Below are 27,276 nucleotides of genomic sequence, written 5' to 3' on the forward strand. Positions count from 1 at the left end.
AGGCAGGGGTAGCGTCGCACAGCGTGTGTTGCGTGGACGTCAGAGATGATTTATCGAGTTTCACAATGTTGTCTTGCTTGATGAATCAGGGGAGCGCTTCCTGCCCGAAATTTCTGAACATGATCGATACCGCTTATGGCTGTCAATATACGAGTATTTAGTAGCAGCAATTGTGTTTTCAGCGATTTGTCAATTACAAGCAAATGTTTTCGGCCTTCCAACAGATCAATTAGTAATGCAACAGCTAAACGAAGCAATATAAGTGATGGATTTGATTCCTCTGTGATACCTGTTTCTCCCGCCATAGGATTCGCAGATTATGTTCACTTGCAATATTGCTAATTTGTGCCACAACATTAGATATGTATGTTTAAAAATGACAAATTGTCGAAATTTCAATAACAACAAATAAATTTGTTTTTTTGATTGATGGGTCTTCTGACCACTTCGATGCGGCCCGCCACGAAACGAGAAGTGTAATGACAGATATGGGCATTATTTATCATACTTAAAACACCGGTGTCTTGTACGGCCAGATGCCGCATATACCTGCATCTGTTGGCAAGCTCGCTTCAATTATGTAACTTTTTCTGTCCTCGTCCTCTGTATTCCTGACCTCTCACAGTACTGTCGTTAGCAGGGTATCACCTATTTACTCGATGTAATCCCGCATCTCGTGGTCGTGCGGTAGCGTTCTCGTTGCCCACGCCCGGGTTCCCGGGTTCGATTCCCGGCGGGGTCGGGGATTTTCTCTGCCTCGTGATGGCTGGGTGTTGTGTGATGTCCTTAGGTTAGTTAGGTTTAAGTAGTTCTAAGTTCTAGGGGACTGATGACCATAGATGTTAAGTCCCATAGTGCTCAGAACCATTTGAACTCAATATAATAAAACACCAATTATTTTCTTCATTTCCTAGTCACGCTCGATCTCTCACTACCTACTGCCTTAACAGTCCAATCGTTATTCGCTACGCAATTTGTACGTCGATTCATCTCGAAAAAATGCAGTTGAGTTTATGGGCTGGAAAGTGACTAGCGTTTGATTACACAAGGCGAAGCAGATAGTACAGGCCACCCCAGATACATCCAACACGAAAAATTACATTGAGCTGCTGTTGTCGCTAAGGTAGAGAGGACAACGTGGAGGATTTTCTGATGTACGCAATTTATTTTTAGAGTTTGTAGCTGCTGAACTATTTCTCTGTGGAATTGGAAATAGCTTTTGAAGATGACTTCATCAGCATAACACCTGTCGATCTTCACGAAATAGTAACAATATAACATCGCCATTACCCACTATTCCGAGCCACAGCTCCCGGCTGGTATACACCTACAGAGCGGCACGTTAAGTGTTTATCTTTTCCTGTGTTTTCCTAATAGTATATTTATTAAATTTCGTGCGTGTTTCTCCTGTTTAAGAGGTTCAGTCTCGCGTTATTGTAAGGGTGGATTCATTCAGTCGGTAGCGCGATAACTGCTCAACGAACAGCCAACTACATAGCTCATTAACACATCAGCGTCCGTTGGTGACCTATCAGGAGGATAACAAGTTGCATATCTAGGATACTGTCTGCTTTCATAGTTTACTTCTTCAGTTAGTCTTCCTAGGATGATTATGAGGTGTGCATGCTGGATGTGTGAGGATCAAGGAGGAGCTGGCCGCAGTTCGAGAACAGCTGAGTGCGCTATTGGCTGCGGTCAGTCACCTTCAGGCTGCTGCCTCGGGTTGTAAGGAGATACTGGCGCGTCACATGGGACACCTCAGGTGACGCTTGTTTTGACCACGGGCTCTGCTTCTGAGTCACTTCCTAGTGCGATGGATCCGGAGTTACTTCCTAGTGTACCAGACGCGGTGGATCCGTCCTCATAGCAAGGTGAGTGCCGAGTGGTAACTAGTTTGCATCGCTCGAGGCGGATGGGCAATGTGGAGACTAGCGGCCTGCCCTCGCAAACTTATTCTGAGGCCATCCTCAGTTCATAAAGGTGGCTGGCGGAGGTGATGAATACTGTTGGCCTCGCACTTGGGGAGCAAGCAGAACCCCCAAATTGCTGCATTGTTCCCAGAGTTGATTGGGATCGTTTGGTCTGGAGACGAGTGAAGGGTCTCAACCAAAGGCTTCGTCGACTCTGTGACAGTCTTGGCTGTACAACACAGTTGGGTGCCTACGTAAAGAAAGCAGCTACTCGGGTAGCAGAGTGCTTGTGGAGTTCACATCAGCATTTTTTATGCTGGAGAGTAATTTGAGGTACTGTCATGAACACTCGACAGTCGATACGTAGCAAGGGAAATCAGACGGCGTTCAGAGTAAAGACACTTCGACTGTCAAAATTTTGTAAGTAAACTCTCAAAGTATTCGTAACAAAGTTCCCTAAATTTATTGCCCGCCAGGAAAATTCTAGAGCTCAAATTATTCCTGTGAGCGAGAGCTGATTGAAACACGAAGTGCAAAGCTGTCAGACATTTGGCGAGTAGTGGAACATATATCGGAAAGACAGATTATAGGTCATAAGAGGCGGACTGCTCATTCTAGTTGGCAAAAATATTGTCTCTGTTGAGGTCAAAGTGGAGTGCGACAACAAAGTTATTTAGTCACGTACAACGTGTCTTGGTGGAAACAATTGTCGGATGTTTTTACCGACCATTCGATTCTGGTGTGACAGTTCTACACTCATTCAAAGAAAGTCTACGGTCAGTAGCGCGGAAATCTCAGTTCATGCACCACAAATTGGAGGTGATTTTGTCTTAGCAAGTATAGACTCGAATGTCAATGGGATCTTCTCAAGGGGGTACAGACAGAAAGTCATCCGAATACTTTTGAACATGTTTTCTGAAAACTGTCTTGATGCAGCTAGCTCGGCAGCCCACACGCAGTGGAGATATATTAGACCTTATAGGAACAATTAGGCCGGGTCTTATCGCCGATGTTAGTATGGAAACGGGGGTTAGCGATCATTATGGCATTATAGCAACTGCAGTTACGGAACTTAATAAATCAGTCAAGATCGCTAGGAGAATGTTTCTGCAAGACAAATCAATAAGCAGTTGTTGGCATCTCATTTAGACAGTGAACTGACATCAATTAGATCCATTAAGATGGACTTAGAGGAATTATGGACAAAGTTTAAGCAGACTGTAAATCGTGGCTTGGAGAGTTACGTACCTAGTAAATGGATAAATGATGTAAAAGGCCCGCCATGGTTTAATAATGAAATTATAAAGGAATCAGAGGCTTTGGCACCCTCGGTTCAAAAGAGAATGCACAAATGACGACAAGCGAAAGTTAGTAGAGATCCGTGCGTCTGTGGAAAGATCTGTGCGCGAAGCACAAAACAACTACCACCGTCACATCCTAGTAAAACATATGGCAAAGAACCAGAGAAAACTCTGGTCCTATATAAAATCGCTAAGCGGATGGAAGGCTTCCATTCAGTTCCTTGTTTACCCGTTTGCTGCGGCAGATGAAGATAACAAAAAAAAAAGACGAAGTTTTAAATTTCACGTTCAAGGAATCGTTCACACAGGAGAAAAGCCCAAACGTACCGTCTTTTACCCATCGGACGGACTCCCACCTGGACGACGTAGTAATAATCGTCCCTCGCGTAGGGGAACAGGTGAAAGATTTGAAAGCAAATAAATCACCAGGTCCGGATGGAATCCCAATTCGGTTTTACAAGTAGTACTCTATTGCACTGGCCCCTTATCTGTCTTGCATTTATCGTGAATCTTCCGCCCAGGAAAAAGTCTCAAGCCTGTGGAAAAAAAGTGCAGGTGACTCCAGTGTATAAGAACGGCAAAAGAACGAACCTTTAAAACTACAGACCAATATCCTTAACTTCGGTTTGCTGCAGAATCCTTCAACATATTCTCAGTTCGAATAAAATAAACTTTCTTGAGACTGAGAATCTTATATCCACGAATTAGCATGGTTTTAGAAAACATTGCTCGTGCGAAACTCAGCTTGCCCATTTCTCACATAATATACTACGAACAATGGATGAAGGACAACTGGCAGATTCCATATTTCTAGATTTAGTGAAAGCATTTGACACGGTGTCTCTTTGCAGATGGTTAACGCAGATAGAGCATATTTAATATGTTCACAGATATGTGAGTGACTCGAAGACTTCTTAAGTAACAGATCCCAATATGTTGTCCTCGACGGCGAATGTTCATCAGAGACAAGGATATCGTCAAGAGTGTCCGGAGAAGTGTAATATGTTGTTGTTCTCTTTATACGTAATTGATTTCGCGGACAGGATGGGTAGCAATCTGCCGTTGTTTGCTGATGGTGTTGTGGTGTACGGTAATGTGTCGAAGTTGAGCGGCTGTAGGAAAATACAGGACGACTCAGATAAAATTTCTAGTTGGTGTGATGAACTGCAGCTAGCTATCAATGTGGAAAAATGTAAATTAATGTGGATGAGAAGGAAGAACACACCTGTAATGTTCGATTACAGTATTACTACTCAATTCGTTCAAACCTCTGGGCGTAACGTTGCAAAGCGATATGAAACGGAACGAGCATGTGAGAACTGTGGTAGAAATGGCGAGTGATCGACTTCGGTTTACTGGAAGAATTTTAGGAAAGAGTGGTTCACCTTAAAGCAGGCCGCATGTAGGACGCTGGTGGGACCTATTCTTGGGTAATGCTCTAGCATTTGGGATCCGCACCAGGTTGGATTAAAGGAAGACATCGAAGCAAATCAGAGGCGGACTGCTACATTTGTTACCGGTAGGTTCGAATAACACGTAAGTCTTACGGAGATACTTTGGCAGCTCAAGTGGGAATCCTTGAAGGGTAGGCGACGTTCTTTTCGAGAAACACAGTTGAGAAAATTTAAAGAACCGGCATTTGAAGCTGACTGCCGAACGAATCTACTGCAGCAGCTTACAATGCGCGTAAGGACTACGAAAGTAAGATTCGAGAAATTAGGGCTCATATCGAACCATATAGACAGTGGTTTTTCTCTCGCTCTATTTGCTGTTTAAACAGGTAAGGAAATGATTAGTAGTGGTACCGGGTACCTTCCGCCAGGCACAGTACGATCTCTTGAGGAGTATCTATGTAGATGCAGATGTAGAGACATCCCACCGTCAAGAGGAAAGATTCCATGACCGGCTGCTCTAATGCATCAAATGTAAGTAAACACGTAACGCAGGTCGGATTAGTGTGTTTACCTGTGCGCTCGAAGGTCAGCAGTTCCGCTTTTCTTATTGTGTCTACCACAGAACCTACTCATAATGCTCTTCAGACTTTTGCAATGTATACGACAGTTGGGAAACTTTATAAGGTTTAACTTTAGGCAGAATGCCGCCAGACTGTTAAAGCAATGGTGTGGTTATATGCTAGAATGCATGCCAGGCGTACCAAGTGATCATAACCTGTCTTTGAAAACGTTATAAAAGAGTTCATGAAAATGAAAGTGTGAAGAGTAAAATACGCAGGATGAATAATCGTTTACAAACCATTGATAGGTCAGTCTTCGCAATATGAACTATTCGTCAGCTGAAAATTCACACAGGTTGAGAGGTGGATAAATGACGACCTTGGTCTGTAAGATTGTGGCGCAACCGTTTCAAGAACTGAATCCATGATACCCTCTTTTATTTAAGGAACTCTAATCAGCCAAAGCACCTGCTATTCCTAACAGAAGTCCTGTAGCAGTTAGGGAAAGATATCCCACTGGACCACACTACGTAAGACATCATATGGTATCATCATGAGGATGTAGCGCCCATTGCGCATACAGGCTTTTTTAAAAGAATATTTGGTGATCGTTGGACCGGTCGTTCGGAAAACGCTGAGTGGCCTGTATCTTAACGAGATTTAACACCTCCGGACTTATATCTGCGAGGAAAATTGAAACGAGAGGTCTACAAGGAAACCGACGAATCCTGAAGGCGTGTTATGTATAGCAAGGGTGTGTACTGCGTCAAGTCCAGGTGAAACTCAAAGTGCAGTTCTATAGTACTGAACCGCTTTATAGCATGTGTCAGTGCCTAAGGTCAACATTTTGAATAGGATTACTTGATACGAGTCACAATAATAGACACACGAACGGTACCTGAGTAACGTGAGTTAAGTTTTCACTTCCATTTGCTATAGTAGGGCAGACCTTTATGCGATCTCCTCTCCTAATACCGATACATTGGTTTGTGATGCTGTTTTCTGGTTACAATTTGCTCAAGTTCCACACGTGTTATGTCCTCGTCCACGTCTCTTTCCAGTACCACAGAAAAAAACATACTGTTCTGTATTTAAAGTGAATGCCGTAGTTCAGCAGCTTACATACGTCAGAAAATTTCCTGCATTGTCTGTTATAGCTTTGCAAAATCCTCACCTCAAAACCGGTACGCATGCGTTACCAATATGTTCCAAAACGCCGCGCATAAAAACGGAATACTTCCGGAGCTCTTACCTCGGGTTCTGTTGCTGACAGAAAGGTAGGATCAAATGTTTTTGCTAGACCTTGGGCTAGGGATAGTTTTTCTACCCTACAGCAGGATCGGCTTACTGTAACTATTCCACAGTACAGGGTTAATTTTTTAATATTACGCATTCTTTCAGCTAAGCAAATGGAACAAATCGGTTGCTTCCTTTTGCATTAGATGTGGTCTAGGTGCGCCTTAAAAAGGGCTTATGGCGGAACCATTTAGTTCAAGAGCGGGTCTTGAAAAAACCATTTCGCCGTCGGTAGAGGATATCTAAATAGCTAACTGCAGAAAATTGTTCAAAGTTAAACGCTATACTCTCTAAACATATGTCTAGGTGTGACATCTTCCCGTTTCCATCCATTATCGAGAAACACGTCATGCACTTGGTTCTTTTGTACCAACACCGAACCGCGAATTCCAAGACGCTTATGCACACACATGGCTGTAATTTTTACGATATATTCGTAAGATCCCAATCTAGAACAACCTTCACAATTTTCTTAATATGTTTATCCGTTTCCGAGGTACAATGGTTTCAGTTTACGCTACTTGCACACGTAAAATACGCACGTAACATCCGTCTGAGGTGAAAACGTAGTTTATGCAGTGACGCATCACTCAAAAATATACTGTAAAGTGTCTCCGTTATCATCAGAAGGTTTCTAGGAACTCCATGTTGTAGCAGTGAAGCACATCCAAGTTTTTGTTCACATAAAATCCGGCCTGAGGTGTAAACTTATTTTGTGTTATTTCACAGTACTAAACTATCAAAATTTTACTGACTCATAAAATTCTTTTCATGTGAGTGACATGCCCTACTGTAGTAGGGAAAAGAATGGAGCCAGCGGAAAATGCTACTATGAGAGCACAAAAAAGCGAATATGCTCTTGTTTAAAAGACTCTAACTGAAAAGTGGTGTGTCAGTTGCACTCAACCTTCCTCAGCGTCTTTAAAACATTTTCCAAAAATTTTGGCATGCGAACATATCTGGGTTTCTTATGCTCAGAGAGAAGGAGACAGTAACAGTAGGAAAGTGACGGGGAAAGTAATATATACTAGAAGATAGAAGACTGTGGTATTGGTCTAGAAAGAGCTAAGGAGATAATGGCAATGTGAGAGAAAGAGAGGGATACGGTGTCAGTTGAACAAAGATGACAATGACAGTAGTGTTAGGGAAAGGGTGAAGGAGACAGTGCCAGTTGAAGAGGAATAAGGAGAAGGAGAATGTGCAAGTGAGACCCAATAATAATGAGAGACAGCGCCTGTGACAATGACAACGAGGAAGAGAGAGTTAGTGACAGCGAGAAGAGACAGGAGCAGTGGGAAGGAATGGATGAGACAGTAGCTGTAAGAGATAGCAAGAGGGAAACCGTGAGAGTGGGAGGAGACAGTAGCAGTTGGACAGAAGGAGTGAGACTGTGGCTGTGAGACATGTGGCACTAACAGAGAGACACAAGGAAATATCGACAATAAGTTGCGCTGAGTCAGTGGGTGAGAATGGGCAAGTGGGAGTGGATGGCTATGAGCGACTTACAGCCATGGACTAGTGGGTGTGAGTGAATTACAATGAGGGGAGATCGTTGAAGTGAGAGGTGAGTTGCATGTTAAAAAGAGAGCGAATACCCAAATTTTTGGAACATTTTTTAAAGGTGCTAAGGAAGTTAGAGTGAGGCAACTGGTACCCAACTTTTCAGTTAGTCTTTTAAACAGGACCGTATTCCCCTTTTTTGTTCTCCGATAGAAGCGTTTTTCAGCTGACATTTACTAGTTTCGAATATATTTCGGGTGTCCTGCTCTGACTCCCTAGCCTTGTGTGTAACACGTTAAAACTCATTAACTCAAACACGGTCACCTGTCTTTCATGGGAAGTGCTTTAGTACCTCAGCCACCCGAGAAAGACATGCAGACCAAACCGTAGGATTAACTGCACATACTTTTCTCATTATTTCTTCTGAATTCCAGAGAGGATCTGCCACGATGCTATCATCGCAGTACCTCCAACGAATTGGACGTATTTGTAGCCAGGACTGAGTGGGAAGCTGAAGCCCTGAAACGGTCGTCAAGACGTGCCCCTTCCCCCCGCGGCCTTAATGCAGAGGTAAGTAAACGTGCCGCGACGTGCAGCACGTGACTCGCCTGCTGATGCGGCCTCCCGCACCACAAATGCTACGGCTCGTTCGGCTTCAGAATTTTGCGAGAACGTGGCTCGAGGACAATGCCGCGTAGTTCTGCTAGTTATAAGCACAGCAACGTCTTGTCGACGACTAGACATATGAATTCTCAAACCAGACTTCTCACTGACTATTTGCTCTTAGTAATATAACACGTCCAGTCACGTTAATTGCCTACACGTGAGAGGCAGTTTTCAAATTCACGTAGCGAGCTTGGAATTAAATCGATCTTCGCCTTTCAAAAATCTCGCTGTCGGCGCTCTCCAACACGATTGTCGTGGTGGCTATAAGTCAATTTTTAGACAACTAATAATATAACGAGTATGCATAAAGTTTCTTTTTCCTTTTCCTTTAAAAATAGAGAGGCTTTCTCAACTGTTATCTCTGCTACTAATAACCACTATTACAACTTATTATACTTCGAACCGTTCAATCAGAGAACTGTCTACTAGCATTGCTATCGTTAATACGCTACCGAAAGCCAATCGAAGCGGTGATCGCGCGATTACCAGTATTTTTATTTATAGTGGCTATGACATAAAGATTAGCTTCCGAATTTCTCCATAGAACTGAAATTTCAAGAAACAACGCAACTTCTTCCACAAATTTTTGTTAAGAACTTACGAAATACAAAAATTCTCTTAGTTCTCATCATAATAATTATAATTAGAAGCTTCACACCCATTGATGGACAATCACTGTACTGAGCATTACAGTCATCAGGTATAGGTAAAGGGGTAGTAAAGTGAAAACCAGATAGATGGAAAAAAGTGTAAACTGTTTATTTTTTGAAAGTAATCGCCGTAACTGTTAACGCATGTATTCCAGTTTGAGACAAGACGATCAGCGCCTTCATGGAAAAATCTTTGCGGTTACCTGCGGAAGCCCTTCGGCCGTAGCAAATCGACGGCCACAAACGTCTTTCTTCTGGGTGTACGGAGGACGTGTAAGGCCTCCCTGCAAAACTTCTGCATCTTACTTTAAACAACCTTAGCAACATGTGGTTATTATCCTAAACCTAAATTTCAGTCTTACTTTGTTCCCTTGTAGTAAAATGTAATTCCTGATTTTTATAGTCTGTAACCGGCCTACGTTTCTTCGCCATACATCTCATAATCCCACAATATCATTCCTGGCATAACTTAACTGCTCTTCTAATTCTACTAGCATATCCTCGGATCATGAAGTTCTTAAATTCATTCTCCTTAAATAAAAAGTAGTTGTGGCAGTTACTACCTGAGGTCCATGTCATTGTTTATTTAGCCAAATTTTGTGTAGCCATGTGCAGATGCAGACGTAGCTTACTCCGTGGCCTGAAACCATTGCATAATTTTCTATAGTCAATGTGTTGTGTAGCAATATATACAAACAGTTCAGTCTTAAAGGAAGTTTTGAACCTCAACACATGCTATATGGAGGCCGGCCGTAGTGGCCGAGCGGTTCTAGAAGCTTCAGTCCGGAATCGCGCGACTGCTACGGTCGCAGGTTCGAATCCTGCCTCGGGCATGGATGTGTGTGATGTCCTTAGGTTAGTTAGGTTTAAGTAGTTCTAAGTTCTAGGGGACTGATGACCTCCGATGTTAAGTCCCATAGTGCTCAGAGCCATTTGAACCATGCTATATGGAGAGGGGCACAGGCAGCTGGTTCTCACAGTACGCAATGAGTTATCTGCCATGTTGCAGCGTACGTAAAGAGAAACTAAAACATACAACACACTGTGATGCTACTTCCATTCTTTTCCCTGCTGCAATATTAATGAATCTTTATAATATGCGTTTATGTAAAAGTATGCATTCACTGCATAATGGTCTCCTTCCCCAAAACACAGCAACAACAACACTGCATAAATTTACAAGACTAAATTTTCTGTAGTTAAAGGCAAGTTACAGTGTACATGTTATTACAATGTGCTTTAAGTGAATAGTAAGTGTACGTGAAGAATGAATCTTGCACTTGCGAGCAGTTAAGAACATCTGAGAATGTGAAATAATGTTGTGCACTACTGAAGTGAGTCAAATACACTGAGCGAATGGAGAAGTGTGAAAATAGCTGGTAACTACTTCGGAGAACCAATATCATCGAGCTGATACGTGAGACAAATAAAGATGTAATTATTGGAAGTTAATTCGGCATTTTGGAAATAATATGTTGCGAATTAACATAAATTCCGTTTGAGATGTATAATTTGTCACTTAAGGGAATTCTCTCGTTTATATGTGAATAAATACAACTCTCGTTGGCCACAACTAGAATCAAGCAATCAAAGAAGCGCACATTCCCGTGTTCTGTAGCGAGGAGGTACACTATTACAACTACAGATGGGGCTAATGATTAAACCATCAGTGCATAAGTTTGTGTATACAGTGCCTCCGATAATTTCGTTAACATGTTCCTATACAGTATTCCAATGAAAACCATAAGGTTGTGAACATTTAAAAAGCACAGAGGTTTTTGATGTCCAATTTTAACGAAAGTACGGATAAGTATTTTGATGAAGTGAAATAAGCCTTTCTTAGTACATGTCGTAAATTGTGTGACGTATTTCGCAAAAGTCGCCCATAAACGAAGTAACAGACTGCTTGGAATTTTTGGCTAGCATGTCAACAAATTGAACATCGAGTGAAATGATGGTTATTTATAAACTAAGTTGGGATTTAATGTCAGAATGCTGTGAGTTATATGTAGCTATTGGCTGTTAGTGTGAAAGTAGCAGCTTATGTTCAAGTAGCCAGAGGAAGACAACTTTAGTAATAGGCTACGGTTACTCTGGTTCATTGTGTTTATGTTGGCTGCATACATTAACATATGTTCAGAGGCAAACATATTGTCCAGTTTATTCATTTATGACCCCCACTCTCGCTTAATCTATTGTCATGCTAACTGGTTTATGACCCCCTGGGGATAACCCATCATTCAGAGAAACCCTCTCTCCCTCCCCCTACCCTTCCCTGGGAAATTGTCAAACCTCCCCCCTCCTATTCACCGATACAAGGACACTTTCGATGTATAATTAATTGAATAATTAATTAAACTGATCAATTAATTACCCATTATCATCTTGCGAAATTCCAGCCCTCCCCTCACCTCCCTATACTTCCTCCCTTACTGTCCATAACGTAATTAATGGAAAAATCTCTCAGTCTGTGTAGAGCTGCTGGTGTTGAAGGTGCAAGTATTTTCTGTCCACCAGCTACATGTACTAATTACGTAATTACACTGCTGCAGATTGCAGGTGTTGTCTTGTTGGAAAATTTTCACATGTATATTCACCTTGGTGTGCACGAATTGGCTGAGCTAGTGCACAATGCTGCCACCAGAGGATGCAGGCCTTGTAAAATACGTTGGAAAAAAGTAACTAAATATATAAATAGATCGCTTTTTTCCGATCGCGCAAGGGAACACCTCATTAAATCGGTGTCTACATAACTCACCGCATGTAATTATACTGTTATAGATGACGATAAACATATCTAGCGAAAAAGCAACTTCCTGATTGCACACACTTGCTTCTTCGAGCTCGCTGTCCACAGGTCTACCAGGCTATGACGGGGTCGCGAGCGCATACTCGTTGAACACCAGATAACAACAGCGGGAGTGCTGGGCTACCGTCAATAGCTGCCCCGGTGCCCTCCTACCTAATCGCCGAACAAAATATCAGATCCTGCCACCCCTTCGATAGCAGACTTACTCCCTGTTTTGCTCCCAAACACACATCTTCCATACCAGATCAATCACCTTAGTCCCCACAGACACGGGCAAGAGCCGACTAGCCAGTAGCCGGAATCCTTTCTCTGTACCCGCTGGTTACATGAGAATAAGCTGCCACTTTCAGTTGACTGCGGGCCAAAGACATTGCGAGACAAGCACTCACGGCTTGAACTTACGAGGAAATAAAGACAGAGGCAGAGTTTCTTATTGACCAAAATGTGGACCGAATTGCAACATATGGAAACTGGAAAACTCCGCAGCATTTTGGAGCGTCCCCAAACAGCTCTCGAACAGTGATGACCTCTACATTTAAACTCATGTTTCACAGTGACAGTTTAGCAGATACCCTGGTGTTTCATTTTCAAAGAGACCAAGAGCATAGATTCCTCATATTGGCAGAGCTTATTGCATCCAGTGATATGACCAGTGTTTCAGTGTCCTAGGAGGCAGTCACATAACAGCCAAGTCTTTGGATACTGTGTGTTTCGTTTTTATGGCTTACACGGCATAACCGCATGTGGAACGAGGGGTATTCTTCAGGACTTAAACCCATAGGTCATACATAGTATGGACTGTCAGTTGTCAATTGCATCGTTGGAGGAATGGAATGATTTTCATACTGAGCATGTAAGTATTCTCATTCATCTTCATTTTTGTCGTATTTACCTCAGTTTTAAGCATTTTCCATCAGTTTTCGTAATTTTACCAGGTTTCCCGTAATTTAAAAGTATTTTACCCATTTACTCGAGTCCCATATCACCATTCTCGATGACTCGTCATGTCAGCAAAACTTCTCGTCTCGTCGATCTCGTGATGCTATCAGCCACTGACATTACAGCATGATTTTTAATTTCTGTATCGCTGCTAAACCACCGCCGCCCATTAAACTGCGAGGTATATATACATGTGGACATATTGTAAACCTGTTACACTGCGTTCACCACGTAAGGAAAATACTACACTCCTGGAAATGGAAAAAAGAACACATTGACACCGGTGTGTTAGACCCATCATACTTGCCCCGGACACTGCGAGAGGGCTGTACAAGCAATGATCACACGCACGGCACAGCGGACACACCAGGAACCGAGGTGTTGGCCGTCGAATGGCGCTAGCTGCGCAGCATTTGTGCACCGCCGCCGTCAGTGTCAGCCACTTTGCCGTGGCATACGGAGCTCCATCGCAGTCTTTAACACTGGTAGCATGCCGCGACAGCGTGGACGTGAACCGTATGTGCAGTTGACGGACTTTGAGCGAGGGCGTATAGTGGGCATGCGGGAGGCCGGGTGGACGTACCGCCGAATTGCTCAACACGTGGGGCGTCAGGTCTCCACAGTACATCGATGTTGTCGCCAGTGGTCGGCGGAAGATGCACGTGCCCGTCGACCTGGGACCGGACCGCAGCGACGCACGGATGCACGCCAAGACCGTAGGATCCTACGCAGTGCCGTAGGGGACCGCACCGCCACTTCCCAGCAAATTAGGGACACTGTTGCTCCTGGGGTATCGGCGAGGACCATTCGCAACCGTCTCCATGAAGCTGGGCTACGGTCCCGCACACCGTTAGGCCGTCTTCCGCTCACTCCCCAACATCGTGCAGCCCGCCTCCAGTGGCGTCGCGACAGGCGTGAATGGAGGGACGAATGGAGACGTGCCGTCTTCAGCGATGAGAGTCGCTTCTGCCTTGGTGCCAATGATGGTCGTATGCGTGTTTGGCGCCGTGCAGGTGAGCGCCACAATCAGGACTGCATACGACCGAGGCACACAGGGCCAACACCCGGCATCATGGTGTGGGGAGCGATCTCCTACACTGGCTGTACACCTCTGGTGATCGTCGAGGGGACACTGAATAGTGCACGGTACATCCAAACCGTCATCGAACCCATCGTTCTACCATTCCTAGACCGGCAAGGGAACTTACTGTTCCAACAGGACAATGCACGTCCGCATGTATCCTGTGCCACCCAACGTGCTCTAGAAGGTGTAAGTCAACTACCCTGGCCAGCAAGATCTCCGGATCTGTCCCCCATTGAGCATGTCTGGGACTGGATGAAGCGTCGTCTCACTCGGTCTGCATGTCCAGCACGAACGCTGGTAGAACTGAGGCGCCAGGTGGAAATGGCATGGCAAGCCGTTCCACAGGACTACATCCAGCATCTCTACGATCGTCTCCATGCTGCGAAAGGTGGATATACACTGTACTAGTGCCGACATTGTGCATGCTCTGTTGCCTGTGTCTATGTACCTGTGGTTCTGTTAGTGTGATCATGTGATGTATCTGACCCCAGGAATGTGTCAATAAAGTTTACCCTTCCTGGGACAATGAATTCACGGTGTTCTTATTTCAATTTGCAGGAGTGTAGATTCTTCCAAGCATGCAGGAACTACTGTCATGAAATTAAAGTCAATGTAACTTTCTTTACGTAATTACACTGTTACAGATAGCCCTAAAAAATCTGGCGAAAAAACAACTTTACGACTGCACACACGTGATTCTTCGCCTATGCCATCCGCATACTGCCAGGCGATGATGGGGTTGCGGCTATACATCTGTTGAACGCTGGGAAGCAACAGTGGGAGTGCTGGGCAGCCATCGATAGTAGTCCCCTGTCGTCATCTATTTCATCCCTTTGATACCAGACTCACTCCCTGTTTTGCACCCAAACACAGATCAGTGGAAGCAGCTGCTCTATGTGTTCACCCTGCCGTGTAGATACTACTGAGTAAGTTAAAAATGGTTCAAATGGCTCTAAGCACTATGGAACTTAATATCTGAGGTCATCAGTCCCCTAGACTTAGAACTCCTTAAACCTCACTAACCTAAGGACATCACACGCATCTATGCCCGAGGCAGGATTCGAACTTGCGACCGCTGCAGCAGCGCGGTTCCGGACTGAAGCGCCTAGAAACGCTCTGTGTCTGTGGTTCTGTCAGTGTGATCATGTGATCTATCTGACACCAGGAATGTGTCAATAAAGTTTCCCCTTCCTGGGACAATGAATTCACGGTGTTCTTATTTAAATTTCCAGGAGTGTATTTATGTATTTAATTACTTTATTTCTTCCGAAACAACAGAGAATGATGATATTTTCATTCCACATTTAAAAATATGACTCTGACCGCTATGGGACTTAACTTCTCAGGTCCTCAGTCCCCTAGAACTTGGAACCACTTAAACCTAACCAACCTAAAAACATAACACACATCCAAATAAAAGAGAGATCCAACCCCTGAAAATTGAATTTTATAAATAAACGATATATTATTATGCCCTCTGTAGAGTAGTTGATTTTGCTGTTGTGTGATCCTTTCATTCCACCAACTCTGCGACTTTTCTGGGAGGTGAGGGGATCGAATGGGCGAGAGGTCGGGTGTGTAACATCCTCTGGCAGCAACATTGTGCACTAGCTCGGTCGATCAATGCACATCATGGTGAACACACATGCAAAAATTTTCCAACAAGACAACACCTCCAATTTGCAGCAGTGTAATTATGTAATTAGTACATGTAGCTGTTGGACAGTGTAATACTTGCACCTTCCACACCAGCAGCCCTGCACAGACTGAACTATTTTCGTAAGTTTTCTTTTTTTTTTGGTTGGGTAGGAAGTAGGACGAGGGAAGGGGAGGGTTAGGGTATTTCCCAGGACCGGTAGGGGTAATTAATTGATCAGTTTTATTAATTACTCTGTTAGTTTGATATCAAAAGTGTGCTTTATTGGAAAGGGAGGGGGAGGTTTGGAGATTTACTAGAGTGGTGGATTAAGGGGGGAAGAAGGGGGTGGATTATCCCCAGTAGATCATAAAGCAATTAACATAACAATAAGTTTCCCTGTGAATGTATGCTTGCCCCTTAATGTATGCAACCCATAAAAACGAAATATGCCACAGTGAATTAGTCCTACTGCTTACTTCACACACAAAATTACCTACACATCAGCCTGCTGAACTTGCTCAGTTAGTTTTTCGAGAAACTGATTCTAAAACAATTTACTAGGTATGCATCAACGGCAATTTGGCTTCAGAAGTCGCCATTCTACAACGCGACAACTCCTCTTGTAGTAGAACACGTAACAGACAGCTCCAACACCAGCAAAGCTACTCTACTTGTGTTCCTGCATACTGAAAATGTCATCGATTGTCTCTAGCATAACGCTCCCATCCGCAGACCTAGAGACGCTGCTTTCCACGATGGAGTTGTATATCTCATACATTTGTATCTCACAAACAAAAGTGTCAACACTGACATTCAGGACAAATAAGCAACACGACGTGGTATACAAGTTGGAGTACCCCCGAGGCAGCGTCATGGTTAACCTCTACATTTAAGATGTTCTAGCAACACATAACAAGATGGTTGTGATTTATACAGGCGATACTGCCATACTAGCGCAAGACTGGAAACCATTGACCTATCGACCCTAGGTTGGAGAAATGGCATGTCAGTGTAATGGTCGACAAGTTTGAGGTAGTTCTGTTGACGTGTAGAGTGAAGAAACTGCACAAACACCAACACCACTGGCGTATTTACCAGAAGGCTGAGTAGTCTGGAGATTTTAGGGGCAGCAAATCTGGGGCCAAAATTATTTATGTCTTACAGAAATTAAAAAGATTCATATTTATATGCCTATATGTTATTACGCCCAGACAAACAATTCAACATGTAATATGTTTCACGACTTAGGGAACTTTTTCTACAATTTGCGTAGTCACCTTTGGTTGCGGCGCTGGAACGAGTGACATGACCGTTCACTAAGTGTGTGTGCTCGCACGAGCGCGGCGCGGCCGCCGCCCCGAGGCGGGGTCCTGTTGTTGTAGGAAAACGCCGCGTGGTGGCATTCAGTTATAGAGAGATTCATATAGAACGGCAATACAAACAAGGATGTCCTGTCCCGTATTTTTTTCAAATATAAAAGTCGCCTCAGTTGACTGCGTCCTGAAATTTCTAATATTATGTGGCCACGATTTAACTGACGATTCGCGCGGTGGTTCCTGGGAACGGCCTTGTCACCACATTAAAGTTGTCGAGGGGAGAAGAGTGGCAAGGGGAAGGAGCGTCCGCTGCATGCAAAAGTGCTATCACCATTACCCTTTAGCGTGTGTACAGTACTAGTTCGCATCTACGGGCAACTTAACCTTGGCAGCGCTCGGAGACAAATTACTATCTTTCAGCTAGTGCCGGTGTTCTCTGCTTGTGCCGGCACAAACGCAGTCGTCAAGCTATTATGATAATATAATACGTACGAATATTTCTCTACCACATTTTTCTGGTTGTGTGCTGTAATTTTTCATAGTGTTCAGTGGACTGTATGAATAATTTAATTGCGTAGCATCACTGGTGAATACAAACTTATAGTAAGTAAGTAATCATAATATATTACAATAAATAATCCGTAACGAATCAGTACGACGTCGTTTATTTGATGAGTAGCTGTTTCGGAAGCTATGCACAGAATTTTTGATTATTTTGTTATTCATATTTAAATAAATTCCTTGTCCTAATGTTAGGTTATTATTCAATGTCCGATGTCTGAACAAAGAATACTTCTAACTACGTACGAGAAATAAAACTCCCGATGTAATCTTTTTTATTTCAGTTTTTGAATAAAAAATGGTTAGAATGAGTAAAGTGAGAAAGCGACTTAGTGGAGCTGAGTATAAAAGAAGGCAAAAAATAAAAATGAAGAACAAGAAAACTGACAGTTTTTTTAAAAGAGGAAGAGGATGTAGTGTTGAATGACCAGGATCTGACACAATATAATCTGGAAATGATGAAACTAGTTTGAACTCTGCGGTCCAACAACAGCAATCATCAGTTGAACGTTTACTTTTGAAGAAAACGGATATTTATATTTTTGGCGCAGAGACGGTGGAGGAATCATCAGTAAATATGGCAGTTGAAGATGCGTCTCCGAATCAGATGATAAGTAATGACCAAGTACAAACAACAGTAAATCTGAACAAAGATCCAGCAGAAGAGCTTCTGTAAAGTTTGGAAGGTAGGAGACGGATACTGGCAGAAGTGAAGCTGTGAGTACCGGACGTGAGTCGTGCTTCGGTAGCTCAGTTGGTAGAGCACTTGCCCGCGAAAGGCAAAGGTCCCGAGTTCGAGTCTCGGTCGGGCACACAGTTTTAATCTGCCAGGAAGTTTCATATCAGCGCACACTCCGCTGCAGAGTGAAAATCTCATTCTGAAAGATCCAGCAGTTCTCCCGTGTTTTCATGAAACAATCAGTACGCCGGGAAAGCTTTAAACTTTACATCAAAGATCCGGCTTTATGAGAACTCAACGATACCTGAAGGGACATTATCACAAGCTACTGCTTCGAACAAATCAAGTCCTGTGACTCTCTGAAAGTGAAAAAATATATGCTGATCAGCGTCGTTTCTTGCCAGTGAGTATCTTCCAAAGAAAGATGAAGAATAATGAACTGAATGACCGAAATTGGCTGGTTTATGGATCTGTATATTGCGGGCTCTGTTTGGCGTTCAATACATTGGAGAATAAGACTCAGTTTGAGAACGAAGGATTTAATAGATGGAAAAATGCAGAACACCGAGTAGGTGAGCATGAAAAGTCTGTATGTCATAAATCTAGTATCCTTGGTTTGAAAGTCAGAAGTCAGACTGACGGCCGAGTTGACAGTTTACTGCCTGTTCAGATTGCCCAAGAAATTATTTATCGGAGCAACATTTTGAAGAGGGCTGTTGTTGTGATAAAGCGACTGTGTTCACGAGGTCTCGGTTTCAGAGGAAAAAATGAAAAGTTCAGTTATCCGCATACCGGAGATTATTGTACGATTTTGAGACTGTCAGCTGAATTCGATCCTTTTCTATCCAGTCGTACTGAACGATATGGGAACCAATGATCTAAAAGTACCAGTAACCTGTCAAATGCCATTTGCAATGAGTTTATTCTCTTGATTGGTCATGAAGTCTTAAAACAGATTGGAGACGAGATAAGGAGGGCGAGACAGTTTTTCCCAACCATCGATTCAACTCGAAACACTGAGCATAAATACTGATGATTGTTGTGAACAATTAGGGCTCGCACAGAAAAATTTAAGTGCTCGTTTTTACCGTGCGCCGTTCGATAGTGGAACGGTAGAGAGACAGCGTCAAGGTGGTTCATTGAAACCTCTACCAGGAACTTTATTCCGAATGGCAGAGTAATCATGTAGATGCGATATGATAATGCCGCGCACCTGTCTGGTGTGTACAATGGCTTAAAGCCCAAAATTCAAAGTCAAGAACATATTTGCTGTTTTCGTTCCTTGCTCTGCCCACTCTCAAAATTTTGTGGCAAGTACGTTGGTTCAAGAAATCTATCTTTTTTTTTTAAGTCCGACTCAATGCTGGCAAAAATTAATGACTGAAACCCAGACAGAGGAAACGCTAGAGACAGTGAATCTGACACGATGTTCAGCTAGAGGACGCATGTAGAAGTCTAAGAGATTCTTGGCATGAAGTCCTTAAAACACTGGCATCAATCAAGGATTATTGTACCGAAAAACCTACAACTCGAAACGAAGCGATGGGAATACTTTAGAATTTAGAAAAACTGGAAACGGGTATAATGGATGTTGGGTAGAATGTTTTTTTAAGAATAAACAAAGTTAATGTTCAAATTGAGGCTTCTACCGTAGATTTGATCACTGTTGTCGAGATAAATGAATCTCTTTGCAAGTTTTTCGTAGCTGAAAGAGAAAATTTTAATTATTACGAAGAAAATACTATGTAATTAAGTGTGTCGAAGTAGTTTACAAAAAAAAAAGGGAAAATACAACCGAAAAGGAGAGAAATTTATGATGAAACACCCAATGGAGAAATGAGAATGACCGCGAGTGATACTTTCAGGGTTAAGACATTTCTCGTCCTCATTGATAGACTCGCAACCAAATTATGCAAAAAAAAGGTAAAACGACAGGATTTGTACTACAGGTTCAATGAAAAATTTTCATTTCTGATCAAAATCAGTGAACTGTCATCATCAACCCTTACGGAATAAGCCCTTTTCTTGGAAGAAATGTGTAATAATGATTCAGAGACTGACAGTTTAAGAATGCGCAAATTTTCCATGCCACCTTTCTTCTGAAAGAATGTTAGTAAAACCTATCTTCGTTTCTGTGAAAACAGAAGTTGCAAAACATTTATCCAAAGGTGGATATAGCAGTTCGTATGGCTCCATGTCTACCAACAACAAATTGTTCTGGTGACAGAAGTCTTTCTTGTTTAAAACGGGTGAAAAATTATCTAAGATCCACCTTAAGCCAAGAAATGCTAAACACCTTAGCTCTTTTTCGCATAGAGTCAGAACTAATGAACAGGATTTCATACGACAATATAATTGGTGATTTTACGAATAGAACATCGCGCAAAAAGGTATTGTAAAACTTCCATAACTTAATAAATTGAATTTCATCGCCATAATCAGTCGAATTGTTACTAGATAACTGACTATATTATTTCTAAACTGTAAATAAGCGGAATAAAATTACGTTTACCGAATGTGCATTATTGTGTAAGTAGTATTAAGACATCCTTTACCGCGCCTTATTAGTAATACATGATTGAGCTTCTTTTAGCTGAGAAATATACCCAAAAACTATTTCTTGTGCAGTCTTAACTAAATTTTGGTTGTAAAGATAAGCTACGAACTGACACACAGATTCCCCAGTTCACAATCATACTTATTTCGGTAAAAAGGTGATGTAATTACGACGATAGCACACAAATCATAAAGTTACAATTTTACTGACAAAAAGTTGTAATTAAAATGATTGTAAAGTAGGATATCGAAGTGTAGAGGTCCTTAGGGGCAGCGAAATTTGAATAGGCTACTACGCTACTGGCGGCAAATGTGTAAATCCGCCAGTGACGAACACCAAATGTCGTCCAAATATGCAGCTAAAATGATAATGCTAAAATGAGTGAGCTGATACAGTGATGGTTAAGCTGATGGTGCATCAGGCACTTTCATCAATGTAGTATTGAATAGTGGCTGTACTAGTTAACTGCTTTGGTGAAATCTACATTTCATCTGTAGACGGTAAATGGATGCCCATACACCTAGTGCAGGAATACTAAAGCATGTCGCGCATATAGCAGCTCAAGATATGCCGGTCTACTGTTACCTGCACTCAGAGACTCAGATGAAACCCTCATCGCGCATAAATTATCTTTCAATTCATGTCAAACTCAGGTTTCAGACAAGTGAACATAGCGAAATGATAGTCGTAAGACTCTTTCTCGAGCAGCGTTAGTGACCACTTTTGTAAACCCTCATAGCCAGTTTTGTAAACCATCGTCGCCAGTTTTCTAAAGGCCTCGTCGTTACCACTATAGAGGCCCAGTTGCCACTATTGTTACGGTTGGCCGAGTTTGTGAGTTCGACTTCTGGTGCAGTACACCGCTAAGACAATTTCTCTCTGCCACCTTATACGGATATGCCCTAGGGTAAGGTAACAGGATGGGAGGACAAGGGTTCTACAACACTCCAACAAATTGCTAACAAAGTCACACAAATAAGCTAAAAAGGTTCACTAATCTCTATGACTTGTTGAACAATGAAGTCTGCAACACTGCATGTAATATAACACTATAAAGGCCCTCAATGGCTAAGTGCAAATAATCGTAGATAAACTTCACAGTACATAGCAACTGCAATTTACAACTGTCTGTTCAATTCTAAGAGTTCACTAAACGACGTTCCCTGTCCAAGTCGGCCCTGGACGATGATCTATAACCAAGTGAGCGAGTGCTGCTCTTCTATCATTCGACTAGGCTTCTATCCGTTGTCGTCATTGGCGAATTGTACTCGGCCGGAAATTCGCCGAAGCGAAGTCGGTATCTTCATCCTCAGCGCCGCCCGTGACGCTGGCAGAACTCGCGCATGGGGCGAGTCTCTCTGACACTGGCTCCAGCTCACATATTTGCCCCAGTGGTGCTTTTGCTCTGGCTGTGTCTTGTTCAGTATTTACGAAGTGACTGAATGTCAAGAGCGCAGATCAGCATTTTCCTCCACTACACAAAAGTAGTACTTTAAGTCATTAGTGCCTGAATTAATTTTTGTTAATTTTTTTACATTGATTACTTCCAGCTTGTTTGTTACATTGAAAAGAACATTTAAAGTGAAAAAATAATACCATGCCACATATATGTAATGCTAAGCACTGTTGTGAGAAAATGAGACATGCATATCAAAAGATTACACATTTTTGTACTGAATGAGATAAATTATACATGAGTACAAATTAAAAATCAAAAACAAAAAATTACATGGTAGGATAGCAGCAAAACATTCTAAACACTGCCCTAAATTACACAGCACTGGGTACGTGCTGATGTCTTACTGTTTGTTCCAACACATTGTCTTCTTTTTTGGGTTCCCATATTTTTGCAATCAGGTACTTCATTCCATCAAACTGGATCCCATCTACTTTACTCCTGCAGTACAGGTTATGCCCAAGCACTCCTCAAATAGAGATGCACAATTTATGTTTGACACCTTTTCATTTTTTGTGTTGGAGTATCAATACATTGTGTATTGTGGCATCCAATAACCAACTGTATTGCCCAGTACTATTTCCTGTTATGGATATTTATCCTGTACTGATTCACATTTTGACAAATTCATTCCATGCATTTTATTGTTGTATTCTGTCAGAATGGAGCACTGAGGAACCTTGATGTGTTTCCTTGACTGCTGGAAGTATCTTTTAAAATTCATTATTGGGTTCTTGCAGGTTATATTTGATACTGGAGAAAAAATTGAACTGCCATACTGTTTATACAGAAACAGACCATTTTTCCATTGTATGGCAGAATGATTAGTCTCTCTTCCATCTTTCTCTGTTTCTTTCTTCTTTGGAAGGGGGTGTTTGGGGTCTTCAATTTTCTCTCTCTATCCAACTGCCTCCAATTAAAAAATTAAAAGGTGTGAACAAGTTGTCAAAATAGAAGTAAAAATTATTAAAAGCTAACGGCTATAGAAAGAAACTCTGTTGCCTGATGCTGCTACTTTCGGTTCTACAGCTTCATCGGTACTTCGCAGGCTACTTGATGGTGTGTGGCGGAGGGTACTTCTGCTACCACTAAGTGATACCCCCTCCCTATTCCACTCTAGAACGGTGCATGGGTAGTATAGTTGTCGGTTAAGTGTCTGTATTAACTCTAATTCCTCGAATTTTCTCATCGTGGTAATTTCGCAAAATGTATGTGGGAGGAAGCAATAACATGAAACTTCCTGGTAGATTCTGCTAAACAGGTCAGGTGGCCATTAGACGCAGAGGCGGCTACACGGATAGTGGGGCCTGTGTGGCGTGGACTGGGCGGTTTTTTTTAGGTTAGAGGGCCTCGGGGAACACAGAAAGCGTGCAGGTCGAGCACAGGAGGAAAGTAGATACAGGAACCATCGGTATAACAGTTGTAAATTGTCGTAGCCGTATTGGGAAAGCATCAGAGCTCTAAGCGCTAGTAGAATCACGGATGCTCAAATCGTTATAGAGAGTGAAAGCTAACTGAAGCCGGAGGTAAGCTCAGCTGAAATTTTTGCAAAGAACCTAACGGTGTTCAGAAAGAACAGGCTAAATACGATTAGCGGTGGCGTGTTTTTGTTGCTGTTAGAAGTAGTTTATCTTGTAGCGAAATTGAAGTAGGTAGTTCCTGTGAGTTAGTATGGATAGAGGTCATTCTTGACGACACGAACATAATAACAACTGGATTCTTTTACCGACCTCCAAGTTCAGACGGTACAATTGCTGAAAGCTTCAGTTAAAACCTGAGTCAAGTTTCAAACACGTACCCGACTCGTACTATTGTAGTTGGTTCAATTTTCCTCTCGGTATGTCGGCGGAAACACATGTTTAAATCCGGAGGTACTCTTCAAACATGATCAGAAATTGTGCTAAACGCATTCTCTGAAATGTATTGCGAGCGATTATTTCATGAGCCCACTCGAATAGTAAACGGTCGTGGAAATACACTTGACCTCTTAGCAACAAATTATCCTGAGCTAATAACGAGCATCAAAGCGAATACAGGAATTATTGAACATAGGGTTGTCGTTGCGAGACTGAATACCGTAAATCCACCAAAAACAAACGAGAAATATGTCTACTCAGAAAAACAGATAAAAATTCGGTGCGCGTTCCTGAGAGACAATCTCCACTCCTTTCAAATTAACTATATGAGTGTAGAGCAGATGTAGATTGAATTCAGAGAGGTAGTATAGATAGCAATTGAGATATTTACACCAAATGAATTAACAAAAGAAGAAGCTGATCCCTCATAGTATGCAAAATGGGTCAGAACAAGAGAACACTGTTGCAGAAAGAACGAAAAAAGCATGCCCTAATTTAAATGAATGCAAAAAAAGCCAATATTGTCGATCTTTAGGAAGAGCTCGAAATTTAGCGCGGACTTCAATGCGAGATGTTTATATCAATTTCCAAAAAGGAAATTTTATCTGGGAACCTGCCAGAATACCCAAGGAGTTTCTGGCCTTGTGTAAAGTATGCCAGCGACAAGACACAATCAATGCCTTCTCTGCCTGATAGCAAGTGAAATACGATCTTGACAGAGCTGCTAAAACAGACTTACTAAACACAGCCTTCCGAATTTCCTTCACCAGCAAGAAGAACTAAACATTCCAGAATCGAACCAAGAGAAGCTGCCAACATGAATAACTTAGAAGTAGATACCTTCGAGGTAGTGAAGCAACTTAAAACAATAAAAGTACGTCTTTTGGTCCAGACTGTACACCAACTAGTTTCCTTTCAGGATGCAATAGTTCCATACTTAATCATATACAGCCATTCGCTCGACGAAAGATCCGTTCCCGAAGACTGGCAAGTGGCGTAGGTAACGCCAATATTCAAGAAAGGCAAAAGGAGTAATCCCCTATATTACAGGCCCATATTACTAATGTCGATATGCAGTAGGATTTTTGAATATATATTGTGTTCGAAAATTATGAATTACCTGGAAGAGAACGGTCTATTGACACATAGTCAACATTAACTTAGAAAACATCGTTGTTGTGAAACAGAACTGGTTCTTTACCCTCTCGAAGTGTTGAGTGAAATCGGCAAAGGATTTCAAATTGATTCCACTACTTCTAGATCTTTAGAGGGCTTCTGACACCGTATCTCACATGTTGCTTGTAATACGATTGCGTTGTTATGGAATATCATCTCAGTTATGCGAGTGGATTCGTGATTTCCCGTCAGAAAGGTCACAGTTTGTGGTAATTCACGGAAAGAGATTGAGTAAAACAGAAGTGATTTCTGGCGTTTTCATGGTAGTTTTATAGTCCCTCTGTTGTTCCTTATCTTCTTAAAGGTTTTAGGAGACAATCTGAGCAGCCATCTTAGGTTGTTTGTAGATGATGCTGTCGTTTACGTCTAGTAAAGTCATCAGAAGGTCAAAACAAATTGCAAAAATATTTAGATAAGATATCTGTATGATGAGGAAATTGGCAATTGACCCTAAATAACGAAAAGTGTGAGGTCATGCATATGAGTGCTAACAGGAATTTGTTAAACATCGGTTACATAATAAATCAGTCAGATCTACAGGTCATAAATTCAACTAAATACTTAGGAATTACGATTACAAACCACTTAAATTGCAAAGAACATATAGTGGATGTTGAGGGGAAGGCGAACCAAAGACTACGTTTTATTGGCAGAAAACTCAGAGGATGCAACAGATCTGCTAAAGATTCTGCCTGCATTACACTTGTCCGTCCACTTTTGGAGTACTGCTGCGCGGTGTGGAATCTTCACCAGATAGGATTAACTGAGTACATAGAGAAAGTTCAATAAAGGGCACCACGTTTTCTATTACCGAGAAATAGGAGAGAGAATGCCATGGACATGATACAGGATTAGGGGACAGCATTAACACAAAGGTGTATCTCGCTGCAGTGGTATCTTTTCACGAAATTGCAGTCTCCTACTTTCTCCTCCGAATGCAAAAATATTTTGTTGACGCTGAACTACGTAGGGAAGAATGATCATCATAATTAAATAAGGGAAATCAGAGCTGGCACGGAGAGATATAGGTGTTCGTTTTATCCGTGCGCTGTTCGAAAGTGGAATAACAGAGAACTAACGTGAAGGTGGTTCGATAAACCTCTGCCAGTGTGATTTGCTGAATAGTTGTGTAGCTGTAGATATAGATGTAGATCTGTGTGCCGTATTAAAACTCCAACTCGGGACCTTTCTCTTTCATGAGACAAGTGTTCTACCGACTAAGGTACCGTAGCACGACTCACGTCCCGTCATCACAGCTTTACTTTCGCCAGTATGTCATCCTCTACTTCGAAACTTCACAGAATCTCTTCTCTGAAACTTGCAACAGTTCCATTCCTGAAAAAATGATATTGCGGAGACATGACTTAGCCACAGGCTGGAGGGTTGAGTTTTTCACTCTGCAGTAATATCTCGTCCGACTCTTCCTGGAAAATACTCTTTCCAAACTTCAGCGGTAAACACCTCTGTGATGCATAACGTGTCTTTCGTAGTGTCCGCTATTGGAGTCTTTTGAGCATCTTTCTGACGTTTTCCCGCGAACTAAACGATCCCGTGATGAAACACGCAGCTCCTCGCGCGTCTTCTCAGTCTTTTTTGTCTGGTAAGTTCCCAGATTGATGAACAGTACTCAAGAATTGGTCGAAAAAGTGCATCGCGAGCCACTTCTTTCGCGGATGAATTACGTTTCTTTAGGATTCTTCCTATGAATCTCAGTCTGGAATCTGCTTGTCCTACTATTGGCTTTAAGCGGTCACTCCACTTAAGATCGTCTTCCTTGATATTTTACGGTAGATACTACTTCCAGCAATTTGTCATTAATTGTGTAGTTGTACAGTAGTGGATTTCTTTTCTTTTGGATGAGCAAAATATTGAATTTATTTATGTTCAAGGTCAACTCCCAGAGCTTGCTCGATTCATCAATCCACTG

The sequence above is a fragment of the Schistocerca gregaria genome, chromosome X, assembly GCF_023897955.1.
Source record: "Schistocerca gregaria isolate iqSchGreg1 chromosome X, iqSchGreg1.2, whole genome shotgun sequence".
NCBI lineage: Eukaryota > Metazoa > Arthropoda > Insecta > Orthoptera > Acrididae > Schistocerca > Schistocerca gregaria.